Source organism: Leucoraja erinacea, chromosome 13, assembly GCF_028641065.1.
Source record: "Leucoraja erinacea ecotype New England chromosome 13, Leri_hhj_1, whole genome shotgun sequence".
Lineage (NCBI taxonomy): Eukaryota > Metazoa > Chordata > Chondrichthyes > Rajiformes > Rajidae > Leucoraja > Leucoraja erinaceus.
The window spans coordinates 9170354-9192511 of NC_073389.1; the positions used below are offsets into that span (position 1 = coordinate 9170354).

Here is a 22158-nt window from a genome sequence, read left to right on the forward strand (position 1 = left end):
GGGGCCTTCCGAGCACCCGCAGTCGCCACCCCGGGTGGCCCGATGTTCAGGCCCTCACGCCGGGCTGGTGGAACGCCGACGCCGAACCCCGACGGTGAGCATCCCCCTCCTCAGCGGCCCGGACCTCCTGATCAGCCGCCTCCCGCTGCCGGAGTCTGCAGCTCCTGAGTCCGCAGGCCGAGCCGGGCAGAGTCACAGGACCCCACGCTGTCCATCAGCGCCGCCCGCGTTGGGAGCTCCGCAAACCGCAGCTCCATGATGTCGGTGCAGCAGGTCCAGCACTCACGGGCTCCAGACGGCGACCCCTGGTAAGGCATCGCCAGACCCGCGATGTTCCAGCGCTGTCCCGCCGCTGCTGGAGCTCCGGTCGATCCCGGCAGGAAAGGCCGCGCCAATCCAGGTAGGTAGGCCGCTGTGGGGGGGGGGGGGGGGGGGGGGGGGGAGAGGACGCGACTCGAATAATAGTCGCCTCCTCACCAGGAAGCGGCTGAAGGACGGTATCCCCCGCACCGTGCCCTCTTCCCCCACATAAAAACACCAAAAAACACACTTTTACATAACTAAATAAACAAAAAAACAAAAAGATACCGGGCTGTAGGTGGAGGCTGCTGGCACCAGCACCACCGGAAGTACAATACTTACAGGCTTGACAGGGTGGGCTGTCCATAAACATGAGTCCCACAATCTCCAAACAAAGAGTCAGTCATTCAGAATGAAATGAGAATTTACCTCACAGTCAAGAATTTTCTGTCCAAGAGGGAGGCTCATTTGGTGAGCATATTCCAGATTGAGTTGGATAGATTTTGGGGTATTAAGGAAATCAGGAGACATGGGTTTACTGAGGTCAAAGAGTGTTTGTACTGAACAGCGGAGTGAGCATGAAGGGCCGAAAGTGTCTGCTCCTATTTCTATTTCTAATGATGTTAAATAATGTCAAGGATGTCATTATTTTACGTCATCTTGTATGTAGTCCATCTTTCGGCAAGGGCGTATATGACAGACTGCTCAGTAAAGTTAATGTGTAGCATTCAAGAGTAGGTGGCAGCTTGGAAACAACATGGTTCAGTGGCAAGGATAAAAAGGTAGTGGTCAGAAGATGTTTTAGTGACCATCAGGATCTGCAATGCTCAGTAGCTTTTGGAATAGTTTAGATTTTTTAATCTAGGGAGCACAATTAAAAAATTTGCAAACAAAACAGGAACTGAGCAAGAGATCGATGGGGATGGATATGGTGAACGCATAGTCTTTTACCCAGGGTGAAGAAATACTCAAAGAGGTCCATCCAGTAGGTTATGCTTTGGGCCAGTTCTTTTGAGATTATATACACAATGCCATCGTCAAGCCTGCTGGCAATGGCAAATTGAAAAGAGTGCAAGTGAAGATTCACATAACGATTTAGATTCTTGCAACCGGATAACCATTTACCAAAAGTGATACCACTTCGAACTCAAAGCCGTGACTGCAAGTTTAAGGAAACACAATCAGAGCAAGGAAAGAATAACCATGAATTAGGAATGAAGGTACTTGGAGATGAGAGGCCTGGAAAGGGATCTGGAAGCATCTGAGACACATTCCATCCATTTCATACAATGCGTCATGCCAATCAATTAGCTATTTGAATGCTTCTATGCTGCCAAAATGGCAAAGAGCAAGTTTTCATAAGTTACACTTAGACTGAAGTTAAATTCATTTTGACTGAAATAAAATGCATTTTTTACAAGTTTAAACTGATATGATGCAAGCCTTGTCCCTGCAGAGGGGTTGGGCGATTCTAGCACCCTCTCTTGCTGAACTGGCAGTAGTTTCATGCAGAACTGGAAGAACCTACAGGCAGAACTGTCCAGAAAACCAGGTTTCACTATACCTCGGTTCACATGACAATAAACTAAACTGAAGATAGACACCAAATGCTGGAGTAACTCAACGGAACAGGCATCATCTCTGGATAGAAGGAATAGGTGACATTTCGGATTGAGACCCTTCTTCAGACTGAGAGTCAGGGGAAGAGGGAGACACAAAGATAAGGAAGTGTAAAGTGTGAAAATGAGACATCAAAGGGGATGCAAATCAAGGAAAATGTAGAATAAATCATTATTAGCTAGGAGAAGGACAACAAAGCATACAGAGATAAAATTTAATCAAGGCGACAGTCAGATTGGTCAGAGAACTATGAAGGGAAAGGGATGGAGAGAGAGGGGGAAAGCAAGGGTTACTTGGTTAGAGAAGTAAATATTCATACTGCTGGGATATGACGAAACTAAACTGATACTGGAACTGACTTTCACAAGAAGGCAGGAGTCTCAAAATGCCGCCAAGCTGATTGTTAAAGAATTCCTAATTGCATGCTACCATCGAAATGTTTGTGGGGTCCAGTAAGGGACTGTGAAATCCTGCAGCACCTGCACTTTGTTAGGTCAATGGTATCCGAATAAAACTGAGGAATTTGTAAATCAAAAATAGAAAGCGGAAATGCCAGAAACAATCAGCAAGTCAGGCAGCTCCTGTGGAGAGAGAATTAAGTCAATGTTTTGGGCTGATGACCCTTTGTCAGAACTGGGTAACAGAAATGTTTTAAGTTGCAAACTAGCTGTGAGAGTGATGGATCGGGATGTGTCAGCTTCAGATGGCTTGTTGTGTGAAAATGCACGCTACCAGATTCAGGGACAGTTTCTTCCCAGCTGTTATCGGGTAATTGAATCATCCAACCACAAACAGAGAGCAGTGCTGAACGACTCTTTGATGACCCTCAGACTATCCTTGATCAGACTTTGCTGGCTTTACCTTGCACTAAACGTTATTCCCTTTTCATGTATCAATACACAGTAAATTGATCGATTGTAATAGCGTATTGTCTTTCTGCTGACTGGATAACACACAATAATAGCTTTTCACTGTACCTTGGTACATGTGACAATAAGCTAAACTTGTGATGGTTGCAGCAGAGAAGTCCCTATCCTTCCCAAATCCAAACTCTCTGCAACTTAAAACCAACTTGTTCTCTCTCGTGCAGGAAGGAACTGCAGATGCCGTTTAAACCGAAGATAGACACAAAAGGAAAGGGAAACGAGGGATATAGACGGTGACATAGAGAGATATAGAACAAATGAATAAAAAATATGCAAAACTATATGCAAAAGGTTATGCAACTCTGTAGCCCACCACTTATAATCAGAAAAACCCTGCATAGATGGTGCCAGCACAACAACCTGGCTATCAACATCCGTAAAACCAAGGAACTGATTGTGGACTTTGGTAGGAGAAGGATGAGGACCCACAATCATGTTTATATCAATGGGACGATGGTGGAGAGGGTCAAAAACTTCAAATTCTTGGGCATGCATATTTCCGAAGATCTTTCCTGCACCCAGCACACTGATGCAATTATAAAGAAGGCACATCAGCGACTCTACCAGCAACTGAGAAGATTACAGAGATTAGGTATGTCAAAGAGGATTCTCCTGAACTTTTACAGGTGCACAGTAGAGAGCATACTGACTGGTTGCATCATGGCTTGGTTCGGCAACTTGAACGTCCAGAAGCGGAAAAGGCTGCAGAAAGTTGTGACCGCTGCCCAGTCCATCACCGGCTTTGACCTCCCCACCGTCGAAGGGATCTGTCGTAGTCCCTGCCTCAAAAAGGCTGCCAACATCATCAAAGACCCATACCATCCTTGCCACACACTCATTTCACCATTGCCATTGCAAAGAAGGTACAGGAGCCTGAAAACTGCAACGTCCAGGTTCAGGAACAGCTTCTCCCGCTAAACACGACAACAAATAAGCTCAGAACTGCAACAGACTCATTATTATTGCACTATATTATAATTGTTATTTATTGAGATTGAATTTGTGTCCATGTGCATATACACACACCGAACTTTGTTTCTTCTCCCGCTATGTACTATGTTTACACATTCTGTTGTGCGGCAGCAAGCAAGCATTTCATTGTCCTATCTGGGACACATGACAATAAAACACTCTTGATTCTATATTAGGAACTCCCAACTATCCGAGCACCAGTTTTCAGAATGTTGGTGTCATGGGACCTGCTGTGAAGAGTATTTAGTGAACGCCCTGGACCTCTGTGTTAGGTACTTTCTAAGTTACATTACCAGCATACGAGTAAGATCCATATATATTTACACATCGGCAGTAGTATAATGCCAAGCATGCCACGTGTTTTCAGTCCAACACATTTTGATCACATCGCATTGAAATATGTTTCTAGGGCCACTATTAGTCTCCTTCACCATTAGTTAGTAAAAGGCCATGACCAGGGTTTCCAATTGCACACTACCAGGAGTTCTCAGTACATTGCCCGCGAATAGGCCAGGGGACATTTCATGTTCATTTATATCAGTCAGCAGCAAAGGTGCCACAGCCCGGAGGGAGGAGATCTAGGACAACTCGGAGAGGAGCAAGGAGAACGTGAAGTGGACGACACTGGACATGTTCAACGCCCGGGGGCGGAAATCTGCTGCAGTCTCACAAGCCGTTCACGGGATCCGCGCTGGAACTTGTATTGGAAGAGGTAGATCTTCATAGAGTGTGCGGCCCTAGCGTTTCAGAGCGTACACCGCATCCAAGGCAGTCGCCGTCTTACGCTTGGCCTGCTCGGTATAAATGACCACAGTTTCCAGTAACACCTTCAGCACTCCGCAGGTCACCTCATAGACCAGACCCGAGATCCACTTGACCCCGCCACACCGAGCCAGGCGGAGGGTGGCTGGTTTGGTGATGCCCCCCTGGATGTTATCTCGAAGCACTTTGTGGTTTCTCTTGGCTGCGCCTAGTCCTCTGCCTCCTTTCCCTCTGCCAGGCGTGATGCTGCTTCACTCCAGTAGATGCTCTAAAAATTCCCCCTGGGCCTTTGGTGACAGAGGAGCCATCCCAACAATCTGCTCCCCCTTCAGCTCGCATTAATAGGCAGAAACCTCTGAACCACCGAGAGAGCGGAGCACTTATGACCCTGCCCGTTGTGTCAAGGGGCCACTTTAAGAGCCTCCCCAGTGGAAGAGGCGGCAGTGGGGGTGTTAATCTGGTGTCAAAGCCTCCAATAACATCGAGTGTCCATCCCAACTGACCACCACTACCACTCCTCTCCCACCCAGCCAGTGCCGGATTTAGATGAAGAGGGGCCCTAAGCTGTTCCACTTGTGAGGCCCCCAACGACCGGACAGCCATGGCGGCCAAATCTCCCAAATTCAAAGCGAGGGAGAAAGTGCCCAGCGCCGACCAGTTGCCGTTGCAGTGCGCATGCGCAGGGCAGCCGATGATGTGCTGGCCGTGGTTGTGCGCATGTGCAAGGCGGCCTGCCGTGCCGGCGGATGAGGAGCGAGCGGAGCTCGGCGGCCCGGACACGGATAGCGGGGGGAGATGGAGAGAGAGAGATAGAGAGGGGGGCCGCCCAGAGTTGAACGGTAGGTGTTCTGCCTTGGCCGGCGGCCCCCCTAGACTTCGAGGCCCATCAATTTTTTCGGGGGGGCCCCTAGAAAGTGGGGGGCCCTAAGCTATAGCTTGTTTAGCTTATACGTAAATAGAAACATAGAAACATAGAAATTAGGTGCAGGAGTAGGCCATTCGGCCCTTCGAGCCTGCACCGCCATTCAATATGATCATGGCTGATCATCCAACTCAGTATCCCGTACCTGCCTTCTCTCCATACCCTCTGATCCCCTTAGCCACAAGGGCCACATCTAACTCCCTCTTAAATATAGCCAATGAACTGGCCTCAACTACTCTCTGTGGCAGAGAGTTCCAGAGATTCACCAAATCCGGCACTACATCCAGCATCCACTCCATCTCCAACCTGACTCTCAGCCCACCCCTCCCTAATCAACTCTTCTCTACACCCATGTCCGCTCCAGCCCCCATTCCCTCTCCTTCCTTTACCAATTTTCCAAATCGAAATGTTACCGGCAAAGCAAGCTGGGCTTTCTCCTGGAGTAAAGGTTACAAAGGGAAATTCCCTTTTCCAACCTATATCCTACCCCATTCTCCAGTGCATTTCTGCAGAGGCAGCTCGGGTCGTCTCTGAAACCCCGGTTATTCCTCTCCACTCCTCCCCAGCCTGTCTATCATTCCACCTCCGTATGTGGTGCTCTCACATCTAAACTTATTGTATTAAATTGTTCCACAAACTCCGTGATGTTTAGTTTTGTTTAGATACGTTTAGTTTAGACTGACTATGCGGAAACTGAAACACTATAGGGAGGTTTCACGGCAGCCGGGTCACGACCCATGACCCGTACTGTTGCTACAGTACACCAAATGGAGTACACACGATGAACTGCAGGTAGGCACTTACCATTGTTTCCAGCGTAGCGGGCCCGTTAAAAACCCGCTGAAATTGTCAATGTTTGGCTGTAAATAATTATGGAAATCGGGATAAGCGTGTGAGACATTTAGCCTACTTCAGAATTCCAAAAGTGAGGAGAAATGACGGTAGATAGAAGCGAGAGCAGAAGTGGCAACAACAGCCAGAGTGCTTGGCGAACATTGGCCGTTTGCTCACTGCATTTCATCAACAGCAAGGCATTCTTTCTGTTTTTTCTTGATCCCTTTGGCATCTAAAAAGTCTTAGAAGTGATAAATCTGGCTGTAATTTTTTTTAATCGCCCATGGTTCTCGTGGGTTTTTACATACAAAATGAAAACGCATCTGAAGAAAAATTTACAGCCAGATTTATCACTTCTGAGAATTTTTAGATACCAACGGAATCGAGAAAAAACACAAATAATGCCTTACTGTTGATGAAATGCAGTGAACAAACGCGATCATTCCCAATATTTTTAATGTTTACCAAGCACTTTAGCTGCTGTAGCCCCTTCAGTTCTCGCTTCTCTATACCTTCATTTCGTTTCACGTTTGGAATTCTGAAGTTGGGTACATGTCTCTCACACTTACCCCGACTCCCACAATTTTTTTTCAGCGCAAAAATTCAACATTTTGGCGGTTTTTAACAAGTAGAAAAGTACGCGTTTCTAGCATTGATAACATATACCGGAAGTGCCAGATGTCTTCCAAGGTACACAAAATTGCTGGAGAAACTCAGCGGGTGCAGCAGCATCTATGGAAAGAAGGAAATAGTCAGACTGAAGAAGGGTTTCGGCCCGAAACGTTGCCTATTTCCTTCGCTCCATAGATGCTGCTGCACCCGCTGAGTTTCTCCAGCAGTTTTGTGTACCTTCGATTTTCCAGCATCTGCAGTCCCTTCTTGAACACAACCAGATGTCTTCCAGTTGGATTTAGCGGCTTCGTGCGTCGAGCCCTATGACCCAGTGACCTTGCGTGCAACCCCCCTATGCTAGTCACACACAAGAGAACCAAGCCAATTAGCCTACAAACCTGTCGGGTGGAAACCAGAGCACCCGGAGAAAGACCCGCGCAGGTCACTGGGAGAACGTACAAACAGATAAGCACCCGCAGTCAGGATCGAACCCGGCAACTCTACCGCTGCGCCACCGTGATCGAAGCTACAAGAGGCTGCAGAAACAGGAATCTTGAGCAGAAAAAAAACCTCAGTGGATCACTCAGCGCCCCTCCACAGATGCTGCCCCTCCACAGATGCTGCCCGACCCACTGAGTTCCTCCAGCACATTGTTTGCAATAAGGCTGACTGAATCAAGGGATATGGGGGGAAAGCAGGAACGGGGCATTGATTCTGGGATGATCAGCCATGATAATATTGAATGGCGGTGCTGGCTCCAATGGCCGAATGGACCTATTGTCTTTGTTTCTATGGGCTAAGAGCCCAAGTCCTCGCAGCATGTAATCGAGATGTTACCGGTAAATAAAACTGGCCTCTTTCCAGGAGTAAAGGCGATTAGTTACCGAGGGAAATTAAACCACATCTACTCCAGCTTCACTGTCTGGAAAGAAGTCGCGTGATGGGCAGAATATCGATTTTACAGAATATGTTCATACGAATGGCAAAATAGGATTTTCATTTCACATGGAGCCACGAGAAAGTCAATCCAAATTATAGACACTAAGTCCCTCTCACCACTCTCGCTCCCACACCCACTTCTCACCACCCTCTCCCAACAAGAGTCTTCCCAAACTCATTCCCAGATAAATAGCTGCACTTCACAAAAGTATTTTTATTCTCGGAATATATTTTTTTGTTAATCAATAAGCAGTGAAACATCTCGGTCAAAATTATATTTGATGCTCGTCCTTCAACACCATATTTCAAGCCCCTGTCCACTCCTTCTCCCCACCCCTCCTCCCTTCATCCCTGTCCCATAGCAGCTCTTCCCCTGCTCCTTTCCCCACCCCATCGCCAGCCTCCTTACTTAATCCCAGCCACTCCCCTCACCCCTCCATCCCTCTACCCCAGCGCCAGCCCCCACCGACCCATTCCACTCCCCACTCCCTCCCTCTCTCTATCGCAGCCGTCCTAACAACTGTCCCCGTACCCTCCTGACACCCCCCACCCCTCCCTCGGCCCCATGCTCAGCTGCTCACCTTAGCACTCAAACCCCCGCCCTCTACTCAACTCCAGCCGACAATGACCCAGCCCCTCTGTCCGGCACAGGTTCTGTAACAGCCCTTCTCCCATCCCCTGCCCTCATCTCCCCAACACCGACCACTGTAACAGTTCCCATCCCCTCCAGCCCACGTCGACCCACGCCATCCTCTCTCCACCCACCCGTCCCACCACTCAGTGCTGACGCCCCGCGTTCTCCCAAACCACATGTGGCCAACACAGCGGGTGTTAGACTGGGTCCATGCGTCAGTTTGGGGGAAACAAACGGTTTGTCTCAACCCAGATCCCCACCCGTGCCGTACCTGCAATTAAATCGCTTCTCTGCGAGAGTTGGGGAACTGGTGTTTGTCTTTAAATAAGCACTAAAAGCTGGAGTAACTCAGCGGGACAGGACTCGGAGACTCAGTCTGATGAAGGGTCTCCACCCGAAACGTCTCTCCAGAGACGCTGCATGTCCCGCTGAGTTACTCCAGCTTTTTTTGTTTAAAGCAGCACCTGCAGTTGCTTCCTGTACTTCCTCAGACCCTTCTCTAGATGAGTGTGTGCCCGGGCCATGAGTCCTCCCACTGGGATCCAGCAACTGGCAGGGAGCCCGGACAAGCGTTTGATTTCCAAAGGACAGGCAGACGCATGCATGTCATGCCACACGGTCCGAGAGCGCCCTGCCTGCAACGATGCGTTGTTTCAAACGACCTCTCCCCGCTCCAGCTCATTCCCTGCGGTCACTGAGACCGGAGGGAGGCAAATGTCATGTATAAAACACGCACAAAGAATCACTTTCAACTTTTCTGGCTAGCAGCTACATTCCCCAGCGCCCACTGAAATAACATCTGCCGCTCAGGCAACTCGTTGGAATTTGAGCCACTTCATTTTATCTTCAATTCAAATGACACCTGATGGTTCGCGGAAATATCACAAAAAGGTCGCAATAAACGTTTCAGGTTGAGCAACGTTGGCTCCAATCCTTGTGTGAAGGAATGGCATAAAGGTCTTACCTTTGTCTCGCAGCCTTTCTCTTACAAAGGGACGCTACAATGAAATGTCAGTTTAAAATTCCTTGGCGTACACAGCGCACGCCATTAACTTTGTTTGTGTTTTGAAGGCAGCGCCGTATCGACGCTCCCCTGAAGTTCACCGTTTAGTCCCCGGAGTGAATCCGATTACTGGCAACGCCGCCTGATGGATTCGTGTCCATTCTGTGCACGGAGCCGCGCCGGGCGATGTTTGTTCAGAAGCGCATCAGAGCAGCAAGCGGCTTGGAGTGTGGACTTTTGCAAGTACTGGAACAATCAACATTAGACGAGTGTCGTGCGATCCCACTGTGTATCTGTGAGGCGCCTCTCACGGTCACGCCTCACGCACAGCGATGAAACACAAGCTGTGACACAACCGTGTCCACAACATAACCCGGACGACTGAGACTTTTCGTCCGATGTTGGTGGCTGGTTGGGAACGGTTTGCATGGAAGGCGTTACCTCTCTCGGTGGGATGGTGGGAGGGGTGGGCAGTGCGAGGCAGCGGTGTGAAGGGTGGGGGTGAGTGCATGGGCCGAAACGAGAAGGCTTAACCTATTCCTCTCTCCACCTGGTCAAATCCCCGGACGCGGTTTGTCTGAATGAGACCGGCTTCAATAAATAAACAGGTCTCTCCAGAGAATTGGATGCGTTCATCGGAAATCTGAGCAGAAGTGTCCGTGATCCTTGCTGAACTGTAATTCAAACCCTGGCTATATTTTAATAAAGACCCGGAAAATAACTTGAGGAGATTTACAACTGAAAACTGCAATTTACAAAAGTCCTTTTATTCTTAGAAATGGTATGTTTTGAATTAATAAGCATTTAAGCATCTCGGTCAAAATGATATTGTATGCTCGTCCTTCATCAGTCTATATTTTCGCCATTAGTCTGCTGAATACAGTTTATATTGATCGACTTCATTCTGCCCCCGGCTAGTCGTTATCCACTCTCATTCTACAACTAGACATTACAATTGAAATGATCTTATAACGTGGAATATGCCTAATGGCTTATTTATTGATCTTTCTTCAGCACCCAAATAGATAACGAGATGATTAATTACGGTGATCATTTATTATTTAAGGGAGTAACTGTATCATCAAACAAAAAAAAAAATGTCCTGGCTACTTATTCGTTTAAGCGGGAACATATTAAGGCTAAGTACATTGTTTCTGAAAAACATACTTTTCTCTTTCATTATTCTTTTGCAATTGTTGTGTTATCTTTTGCCAGGACATCCCATTTTAATTTACTTTGCTGTATTGGTTCACGAGCATCATGTTTATGACCTATGCTGATCTTTCCTTGCCCAACATTTCAAATTAGATAATTGTTCACACATTATTCAAAAGTTGCTCCATTACAAATTGACTATTGGAGTCCAATCAATGCCACACTACTCATAATTACATCGGTGTTATTACAAAGCAGCGTTTTCCCAATTGAAAAGTCAAACCACAATATACAATGTACTTATTCTTACTATAAGTATCAATAGACAATAGGTGCAGGAGTAGGCCATTCAGCCCTTCGAGTCAGCACCACCATTCAATGTGATCATGGCTGATCATCCCCAATCAGTACCCGTTCCTGCCTTCTCCCCATATCCCCTGACTGCTATTTTTAAGAGCCCTATCTAGCTCTCTCTTGAAAGCATCCAGAGAACCTGCCTCCACCGCCCTCTGAGGCACAGAATTCCACAGACTCGCCACTCTCTGTGAGAAAAAGTGTTTCCTCATCTCCGATCTAAATGGCTTACTCCTTATTCTTAAACTGTGGCCCCTAGTTCTGGACTCCCCCAACATCGGGAACATGTTTCCTGCCTCTAGCGTGTCCAAACCCTTAACAATCTTAAATGTTTCAATGAGATGCCCTCTCATCCTTCTAAACTCCAGAGTGTACAAGCCCAGCCGCTCCATTCTCTCAGCATATAACAGTCCCGCCACCCCAGGAATTAACCTTGTAATCCTATGCTGCACTCTCTCAACAGCAAAAGAATATCACCCAGTAAAGTACAGCAAAATATCCACTGCACTGTACACTTTGGTAGATTTCTAGCTCGCATTTATTTCAAGAGGGCTTGTATACAAAAACAGGGATGTAATGCCGAGGCTGCATAAGGCACTGGTCAGGCCACATTTGGAATATTGTGATCAATTTTGGGCACCATATCTGAGGAGGGATGTGCTGGCTCCAGATAGGGTCCAGAGGAGGTTTACGAGAATAATGCCAGGAATTGAATGGGTTAAGATCTCATGAGCATTTGACAGCACTGGGCTGTACTTGCTGGAGTTTAGAAAAATGAGGTGGGACCTCATTGAAACATACAGAATAATGAAAGGCTTGGACAGAGTGGATGTGGAGAGGATGTTTCCACGTGGGAGAGTCTAGGAATAGAGGTCATAGCCTCAGAATTAAAGGATGTTCCTTTAGAAAGATGAGGAGGAATTTATTTAATCAGAGGGGGGTGAATCTGTGGAATTCTTTGCCACGGAAGGATACAACCTCAAACAGGTGACCATATTCCCGAATCAGAAGCCATGGATGAACAGCGAGGTCAGGCTACTGCTGAAAGCACGGGACATCGCTTTCAGGTCAGGCGATGCTCGAGCCTACAGTTCATCCAGGGCTAACCTGAAGAGGGGCATCAGGAAGGCCAAGCACTGCCATAAGCTCAGGATTGAGGAGCACTTCAACAACAACTCCGACCCCCGACGCATGTGGCAAGGCATCCAGGCCATCATGGACTACAGACCCTCCAACATCACCCCCACATCCAGCGACGCCTCCTTCCTTGAGGAGCTTAATCACTTCTATGGCCACTTCGACAGGGACAATATAGAGACAGCCATCAAGGCTGTGCTACCTGCCGATCACCAACCCCTCACACTCACCCCCTATGACGTATATGTGGCACTGAGTAGGACTAATGCACGTAAAGCTGCTGGCCCTGACGGCATCCCCGGGCGCGTGCTCAGGGCCTGTGCTGCGCAGCTGACAGACGTCTGGACTGACATCTTCAACCTGTCACTTGCCCAAGCAGTTGTCCCCACTTGCCTTAAAACCACCTCCATCGTGCCAGTGCCAAAACACTCCACTGCGGCAAGCCTCAACGACTTCCGCCCAGTTGCACTTACCCCCATCATCACCAAGTGCTTCGAGAGGCTGGTCCTGGCACACCTCAAAAGCTGCCTACCCCCCACACTGGATCCCTATCAGTTTGCCTACCACAAGAACAGGAGTACGGAGGATGCCATCTCAACGGCACTTCACTCCGCCCTCTCCCACCTCGACAACAGAGACACTTACGTAAGAATGCTGTTCATCGATTACAGCTCAGCATTCAACACCATTATACCATCAAAACTGATCACCAAACTCGGTAACCTGGGCATCGACCCCTCCCTCTGCAACTGGATACTGGACTTTCTAACCAACAGACCCCAGTCTGTTAGGTTAGACAAGCACACCTCTTCAACCCTCACCCTGAACACCGGCGTTCCACAGGGCTGTGTGCTGAGCCCCCTCCTCTACTCCCTCTTCACCTATGACTGCACACCTGTACATGGTACTAACACCATCATCAAGTATGCAGATGATACAACGGTGATTGGCCTCATCAGCAACAACGATGAGTTGGCCTACAGGGAGGAGGTCCAGCACTTAGCAGCATGGTGCGCTGACAACAACCTGGCCCTTAACTCCAAGAAGACCAAGGAGCTCATTGTAGACTTCAGGAAGTCCAGAGGCGGCACGCACACCCCATCCACATTAACGGGACGGAGGTGGAACGTGTTTCTAGCTTCAGGTTTCTGGGAGTCAACATCTCTGATGACCTCTCTTGGACCCACATTACCTCAACTCTGATCAAGAAGGCTCAACAGCGTCTCTTCTTCCTGAGGAGACTGAAGAAGGTCCATCTGTCTCCTCAGATCCTGGTGAACTTCTACCGCTGCACCATCGAGAGCATCCTTACCAACTGCATCACAGTATGGTATGGCAACTGCTCTGTCTCCGACCGGAAGGCATTGCAGAGGGTGGTGAAAATTGCCCAACGCATCACCGGTTCCTCGCTCCCCTCCATTGAGTCTGTCCAAAGCAAGCGTTGTCTGCGGAGGGCGCTCAGCATCGCCAAGGACTGCTCTCACCCCAACCATGGACTGTTTACCATCCTACCATCCGGGAGGCGCTACAGGTCTCTCCGTTGCCGAACCAGCAGGTCGAGGAACAGCTTCTTCCCGGCGGCTGTCACTCTACTCAACAACGTACCTCGGTGACTGCCAATCACCACCCCCCGGACACTTATTATTATTTATTCAAATCATTTGCTATGTCGCTCTTCCAGGGAGATGCTAAATGCATTTCGTTGTCTCTGTACAGTACACTGACAATGACAATTAAAATTGAATCTGAATCTGAATATAGTTCAGTGGATATATTTAAGGCAGAGATAGATAGATTCTTGATTAGTAGAAGTGTCAGAGGTTAAGTCAAGTCAAGTTGATTAATCACATACACATACGAGATGTGCAGTGAAATGAAAAGTGGCAATGCTCGCGGCCTTTGTGCAAAAAGACAAACAAACAAACAACCAAACAAACTACAAACAGAACTACAAACAATTATGGGGAGAAGTTATGGGGAGAAGGCAGGAGAATGGGGTTAGGAGGGAGACCTAGATCAGCCATGATTAAATGGCAGAGTAGTCTTTATGGGCTGAATGACCTAATTTAACTCCTATCACTTATGAACTTATGATTTCATATATTGCATCGTAGAGTATTCAGGAAGAGGCAATGGCACCTCACTGTGGACAATGTAGCATACCTAAAACTACAACATAATCTGAATAAAAACACTGCACAATTAAAAACATGTTTCCATGTTTAATGTTAATTGTTGTGTGACGTGTGTAAAAATAAATGAACCGAATGTCAGACTTTAGAGAATATTCCCACAGGCCACAGGGTTCTTTGTTCTCTTCTTCAGGGATTGGAACTGTTATCGTTTGGGCAGACAGGTGTCTAAGGTTACAAGCTGGGCAGGATAAACTTGAGAGCAGTACTTTTTTTAAAACTCAGTTACTCAAGGGCTGCAGCAGAGGTAAATGTAGAAAACTAAATAGTAATGCATGCCATCTAGAAAGGTGATTGTGCATATAAAATTATTAAAGGATTGGACACGCTAGATGCAGGAAACATGTTCCCGATGTTGGGGGAGTCCAGAAACAGAGGCCACAGTTTAAGAATAAGGGGTAGGCCATTTAGTACTGAGATGAGAAAAACCTTTTTCACCCAGAGAATTGTGAATTTGTGGAATTCTCTGCCTCAGAAGGTAGTGGATGCCGATTCACTGGATGCATTCAAAATAGAGCTAGATAGGGCTCTTAAGGCTAGCGGAATCAAGGGATATGGGGAGAAGGCAGGAACGGGGTACTGATTGTGGATGATCAGCCACGATCACATTGAATGGCAGTGCTGGCCTGCTCCTGCACCTATTTTCAATGTATCTATGTTTTCACCTTAGGTATGAAACAAGAAAGAAATAACATGCGAGAAAAATCTAAACAAAGACTAAATCAAATAACTGTGAGCAATAATTCGTAATCCTGGTTTAATGGCCTTTAAAACATATGTTTTCCCTCAATAATGAATTAATGCCAGAGGCAAAGGAAAAAAATATTTTCAATGAAGCTTTTGTTCCATATGTGATTGAATATGATTTGAATCTTGCCGGCTTTGACCCTCTTACAGCTCTCATGCATAGACACAGTCAACTTCCTGCAGGGCACCGATTCAGAATATGGTGCATGTTCTCATCGATCATCTTCATCATTGGACGGGTCAAACTAGAACTAATCCATAATGACAGAGCAGGTGATAAGGACATTTTGTAAGGGCAAATCTGGCATTTGCATCAAAAATTGAAAACTTATTTGGCAGAATTGAAATAGTAACAATAGATTGATAAAGTTATGGTAAATTAACGATTGTTCTAATTCAGGAGTCATATTGACTGTGCTGCTTTTTTTGTTTGTTTCCACTTTAAACAAGATGAATATTTTAAAAGAAGGAGTGGGTGATGTTCTGGGTGGAGCACCAGTCTTCAGTCTGAATTCCCAGCTGTTATCAGGTAACTGAATCATCCCACCACAACCAGAGAGCAGTGCCTAACTACTATCTACCTCATTGCTGACCCTTGGACTATCCTTGCTGGCTTTACCTTGTACTAAAACGTTATTCTCTTATCATGTATCTATACACTGTAAATCGCTCGATTGTGATCATGTATTGTCTTTCTGCTGACTGGATAACACACAACAAAAGCGTTTCACTGTTCCTCGGTACACGTGACAATAATCTAAACTGAATAAGGGTCTCCCATTCATGAAACGTCACCCATTTCTTCTCTCCAGAGATGCTGCCTGTCCCGCTGAGTTACTCCAGCATTTTGTGTCTTCGATGCAAACCGACATCTGCAGCTCTTATCTACACATGAACTTTTTATTTGGATAGACTTTCTGAAGGTTTGAATCCAGAATCAGGCAAAATCACCAGTAATGTGAAAGAAACACATCTCTAAATAGGCAGCAAATTGATTAAAAATCATAATACCTTTACAGAAAAGGATTTTCGGAGTTTTCAAACTTTGCCTTTGCTTTTGCTCTTTCAAATGTAGGCGAGGTACAAAACCAGTACTTGCATCAGTATTCACCAAGGAAAAGGACAGGGAGGATGGTGTGGGAAATGCTAATATTCTCGGGCATATTGAAATCAAGAATTGGTAGTTGTTGGCTCTCTGGACCAAGCTGCTGGAGGAGATAGTTGAGGCAGGTTCTAATGCAACGTTTAGACAGGTGCACGGATAGGACAGGTTTAGAGTGATATGGGCCAAATGCAAGCAGGTGGGACCACTGTAGATGGGCAAGTTGGGCCGAAGGACCTGTCTCCATGCTGTGACTATGACTATAAATGGCAGATGCAGGTTAATTTTCACAAATGTGAAGTGTCTCATTTGGGGAGGTAAAATGAAAGAGGAAAGTACACAATCAATGAGAGTACCCTTAACAGTATTGATGTGCAGAGGGATTTGGGCATCCAAGTTCATAGCACCTTGAAAACAACAACAGAAGTAGATAGATTGGTACAGAGGACATATGGTATGCTTGCTTTCATTAGTCGGGGCAGAGTTGAAGAGTCAGGAGGGCATGCTGCAGCTTTATAAAAGTTTGGTTATGCATTTGGAGATGATACAGAAGAGTTTTTACCAACATGCACCTTAGATTAGAGGTTATTAGCCATAAAGAGAGCTTGGATAAACATTGATTTTATACTCTGGAACATTAGAGGCTGAGGGGAGTTCATAAGGTCATTAGCGATAGGAGCAGAAATATTCGGCCCATCGAGTCTACTCCGCCATTCAATCATTGCTGATATATCTTTTCCTCTCAACCCCATTCTCCTGCCTTTTCCCCATTACCTCCAACACACTTACTGATTAGGAATCTCTCACCCTCCACCTTAAAAACACCCATTGACTTGACCTCCACTGTCATCTTGACCTCCACTGTCATCAAGCACCTTGAGTATCCAGAAAGGCGCTATATAAATCCCATCCATTATTATTATTATTATCTGTGGAAATGAACTTCACAGATTCACCACCATCTGCCTAAGAAATTCCTTCTCATCGCCTTTGTAAAAGTGCATCCTTTAATTCTGTGGCTACGCCCTCTGGTCCTAGACTCTCCCACAAGTTGAAACATCCTCTCCACATCTACCCTACCCAGGCCTTTCACTATTTGGTAAGTTTCAATAAGGTCCCCCCTCATCCTTCTAAACTCCAGTGAGTATAGGCCATCAAACGCTCATGATATTTTAATCCAATCATTCCTGGGATCATTCACGTGGACCTCCTCTGGACCCTCTCTAATGCCAGCACATCTTTCCTCAGATATGAGGCCCAAAACAGCTCACAATACAGTTAGTTACTGGTATAGATTGTAGATGGACCATTAAGAGGGAGGTGGCCCGTCAAGAGCTGGGGGCCCACTGAGAACAAGATGGACTGCTGAGAGCGAGGAGGGCCATCGAGAGGTACCCGGTGGGGTGACCCCAGAGAAGGAAGGGAGTACTCATTAGGGGGAGGCGCCGAGAATGAAGTGGGACCCGGCTTGGGGAGCCGTCGAGAAAACTGGGGGGAACCTGGCGGGGGGCCATCATGAATAAAGGGGGACCCAGCGAGGACCGTCTGTTGACACATGCAGCGGTAGGTAGAAGATAGACTGTTCGGTGAACTTTGATAACTTTGTCAGAAAGTGTCAACACTTGTGTACTCCCTGCTTAATGATTTTGTCGGGTTGCAAAACAAAGCATTTCACTCTACCTGCGTACATGTGACCATAAAGTGTCATCAGGTCATTGAATTGAATCATTAGTGCAACAGTTCCTGCTTCTAAAAATCTGGATTTTGACATGCAAGTAATGGATTTACAAAATTACATTATATTAATAAAACGCCTCTAAAATCTAGCACAAATGATTATTTTTGGATGGTTTATTTTAGTTGGATATTTAATATACACACAGGAGTAAATTGTGAGGATAATTTCATTCCATTTGCACACATGAGCACTCTTCCTTATCCAAGAACATTTGTGTCACAGTTTACAGAATTAATACAAGATATTCAAATGTAAATCTAAGATATCCAAATATGAATTGAATGTTTAAAATAGCAACGGAATGATTATATCTTCAAAACATCAATGTTACCTACTATATTATCCAACCTGGTATTGTGTAAAGATGTACAGATCTGTTGCATGAGGCACATGCAGAGAAATGCCGTTAAGAATTCACTATTTGATGCTAATCTTTTAAATATGACCAGATGTATACTGCTGCTCAAAGTGACCAGATTCCATGTTTGCTCCAACTCTTTATTATCCGTCCATGCTGGCCACAAGATTATTTTATTATCAGTCGTAGCCACGGTTGGCTTCCAATAGAGCAATGACAGAATAGATCAAAATAGACAGAATGACAGAATAGATCATGGATTAAAACTTCTTGGCAAATAAAGTCAGAGCAATTAATTCAGAATGATTAAATTGGATCCACCCATTGAGCACATGCTGACATTTTTGTCTGTTGGATGGTCACATCATTTGTTTTTAGTTACATCAAAGGCAAGCTGCATTTATGTCACACCTTTCAGAGTTTTTGAAGATACCTCAAAGGGAAAAAATATGTAATACACTAATTTGGTTTTAGTAATTTATCTAGACAGGGGATCCATTGCTGCATTACAGTACAGGTTCAGTCATGACCTTGAGTGCTGTCTATGTGGAGTTTACACATTCTCCATGTGGGTTTCCTCTGGGTACTCTGCTCCCAAATCTTTGAAGAAGGGTCTCGACCCACAACATCATCCATTCCTTCTCTCCAGAGATGCTACCTGTCCCGCTGAGTTACTCCAGCATTTTGTGTATATCTTCGCTGTAAGCCTGCATCTGCAGTTCCTTCCTACCCATCCCATAGATGTGGTGGTCGGTAGGTTAATTATCCCTCATGCAGGTGGATGGAGGCAGGAGAAGTGATGAATATGTGAGTGAAAATGTTAATATAACTTGGTGCCTGAAGTTTACTTCAGGCACAATAGTCTAAAAGTCCTTTGCTGCAGATACGTCTTTGTTGAAGAGATATCTCAATGCTGGTGATCGAATGTGATTAGCAGAGACTGGACTTGCCCTGTTGTTTTGTGAACAGAACATATCCGTTATCATTTAAAAGGGTTGTGCAGCAGTTAAATCACCACGCTGGTAATCAGAAGTCTAGACTAAGAACCCATAGACCAGAGTTCAAATTCCACAGTACAACCTAAATTCAGTTAATAACCAGGAATTTGGATCTTGGAATTTGATTATTCACTTATCATATATCTGTACACTGTCAATGGCTCGATTATAGACATAGAAACATAGAAAATAGGTGCAGGAGTAGGCCATTCGATCCTGCACCGCCATTCAATATGATCATGGCTGATCATCCAACTCAGTATCCCGTACCTGCCTTCTCTCCATACCCTCTGATCCCCTTAGCCACAAAGGCCACATCTAACTCCCTCTTAAATATAGCCAATGAACTGGCCTCGACTACCCTCTGTGGCAGAGAGTTCCAGAGATTCACCACTCTCTGTGTGAAAAAAGTTTTTTCTCATCTCGGTCCTAAAGGATTTCCCCTTTATCCTTAAACTGTGACCCCTTGTCCTGGACTTCCCCAACATCGGGAACAATCTTCCTGCATCTAGCCTGTCCAACCCCTTAAGAATTTTGTACGTTTCTATAAGATCCCCCCTCAATCTTCTAAATTCTAGCGAGTACAAGCCGAGTCTATCCAGTCTTTCTTCATATGAAAGTCCTGACATCCCAGGAATCAGTCTGGTGAACCTTGTCTGTAATCCCTCTATGGCAACAATGTCTTTCCTCAGATTTATAATCCTGTATTGTCTCTCCGCTGGCTGGTTAGCTTGCAACAAAAGCTTTTCACTGCACCTTGCACAATGTGGCAATAGACTAAACTAAACCAAGAACAAAAACTATTCATAGTAATGATAACTTTTAAAATAACCACAATGGTTAATGCCCATTTCAATGAATGATATTTTATCGTCGCATTCATCATTTGGCTCATCAATGCCCTTCTCAGAAGGAAATTAGCCATCTTTGCATATGATTCCAGACCCACCCTATGTTTAATGACTCTGAACTGGTCCAGCAAGCAACACCTTGTATCATTGATGTAGCAAAATAGACAAAGAGTAAATTTAGACAGGCCACCTGTCCTCGGCAGAGGTAAAGACTCTGAAACTTGCAAAGTGAATCTCACTTGTTATTGCAAAGTGAATCTCCCATGTTATTGTAATGTTATGTTGTTGAATGTATGTATTTTTGGGTCCTGTGTTGATGTCTTAATGCTTGTCTTCTCTCATCTCTTTTGTCTTTTCTGTGATGCTGTAAATGGAGCTGCTGCGATGCAAAACAAATTTCAGACTTGCTCTGACAGTAAAGTAATATCGTATGGTATCGTATATATACAGGGACTGGTGTCTAAATTGGAAGAGTTGGCCCACAAACTAGTACAGCGACAAACTGGTATAGTCACACTCACAGAATCAAAATTACAGAAGAAACATTGAGGGTGGAAGAGGCACAAAATGTACTCAAGATGGGGGACCTCAATGGCCATCAATGACAGTGGCTTGAGAGCACTGCCATTGACCACGTCTTGAAGGACACAGTGGTCACAGTGTCTGCGGCTGTTTGTGCAGCTTAAGGAACAATTTACTTGACCTCATCCTAACTCAATCTACGTGCAGCAGACCCATTAAGTCAATTATACCATTGGTAGGAGTGACAGCTTCAGTCCTTGTGGAGATCTAGTTCCATCTTCACTCCACAGTGCTAGAGGGTGAAGGATTTGAAACCCTTAAGGGCCTGTCCCACGAGCATGCGACTCCATGTGGCAAGCGCGACCTAACGTGGTCGCTTGAGCCATACGGCCTCGCGGGGCCGGTCCCACTTTGATCGGCGGAGCCATATGGAGTTGTGCGGAGCTGGTCCCGACATCGCGAGGGGCTATAAAAAACTGACCGTGTTCAAAAGTTCCACGCAGCAACGGCCCGCCGGCCCACAGTCGCCTCAACGGCGTACACAGCGTCTCGACGCAGTACGCAGCGTCTTGACGCCGTTCGTCACGCTTGAACTTCACGTCACTCACTCGACCTCCGCGCGGCCCCCGCTTCCGGTTTGGTCGCGCTTGCCGCATGCAGGTCGCATGCTCGTGGGACAGGCCTTTTACTTTCCCAGGAGCTAAACTCCACGCAATTCAATTCACCATAGGTGATATAAAAAAAAACTTTAGAGAGTGCCACACAAATCAAAGACTATGGCACCAGGCAGATAATCAGCACTTCAGAATCTAATGCCTCTAGTCCAGTTCTTCTTAAACTGGTGAATAGTTCACCCAAGGGTGAATGAAATTATTTTGGGGTGAATTAAACTAGAGGAGTGAATGACTTAATTTATTCAGATATTTATATTTGTTTCTATGCTTAAAAAAAGGCATTGCCATTAAATTGGTCAGTAAGCTCTTATTGGTTTTAATTGCAGGGCAGCTGGAAATTTGATGTTTTTTTTCTCTATCTGCGGTTTCTTTACATATTTTTAGGATGTTCATAAAGTTGAATAAAACAAACACTTAAGAAATGAGTTAATTTATGCGATTTGCTCGTGTGCCAAAATAAATTGTATATAAAATTATACACAAGGGCGAATAAGACGAAAATTACAAACAAACCCTCAGAAAATTCAGTCGAGGGTAAATGACATCTTGTGATAAAGACTCAAGGGTGAATGTCTGAAATAGTTTAAGAAGCTCTGCTCTAGTTCAATAACAACATTGGCCCCAACTCCAGCAATGTGGAAAAGTACTTGTCAATTTAGTTACCACTGCTATTTACTTTTATTTCCAATGAGTAGGTCACTGGATCAATAGAGTGGGCTGCCAATCGCTGGGTTTGTCACTTTCTGACCTCCTGCTGCTGACGAGTCTGGCTCCTCACAATGCTGCCCAGAGGTGTCATCATTCTA

General features: G+C 45.8%; 1 protein-coding gene across 5 annotated transcripts in view; it reads right to left on the reverse strand.

The window, feature by feature from the left end:
- Positions 1-22158, reverse strand: part of frmpd4 (FERM and PDZ domain containing 4) — a 574431-nt gene that overhangs the window by 398106 nt on the left and 154167 nt on the right. The window contains exon 1 of one of the 5 annotated variants that reach the window (XM_055644405.1): positions 9486-11086. The exons of the other annotated variants lie outside the window; for them this stretch is intronic. The gene's annotated coding sequence lies outside the window, so the exon portion shown is untranslated. Of the gene's footprint in view, positions 1-9485; positions 11087-22158 lie in introns of those variants that run through there. 5 annotated transcript variants of the gene reach the window in all.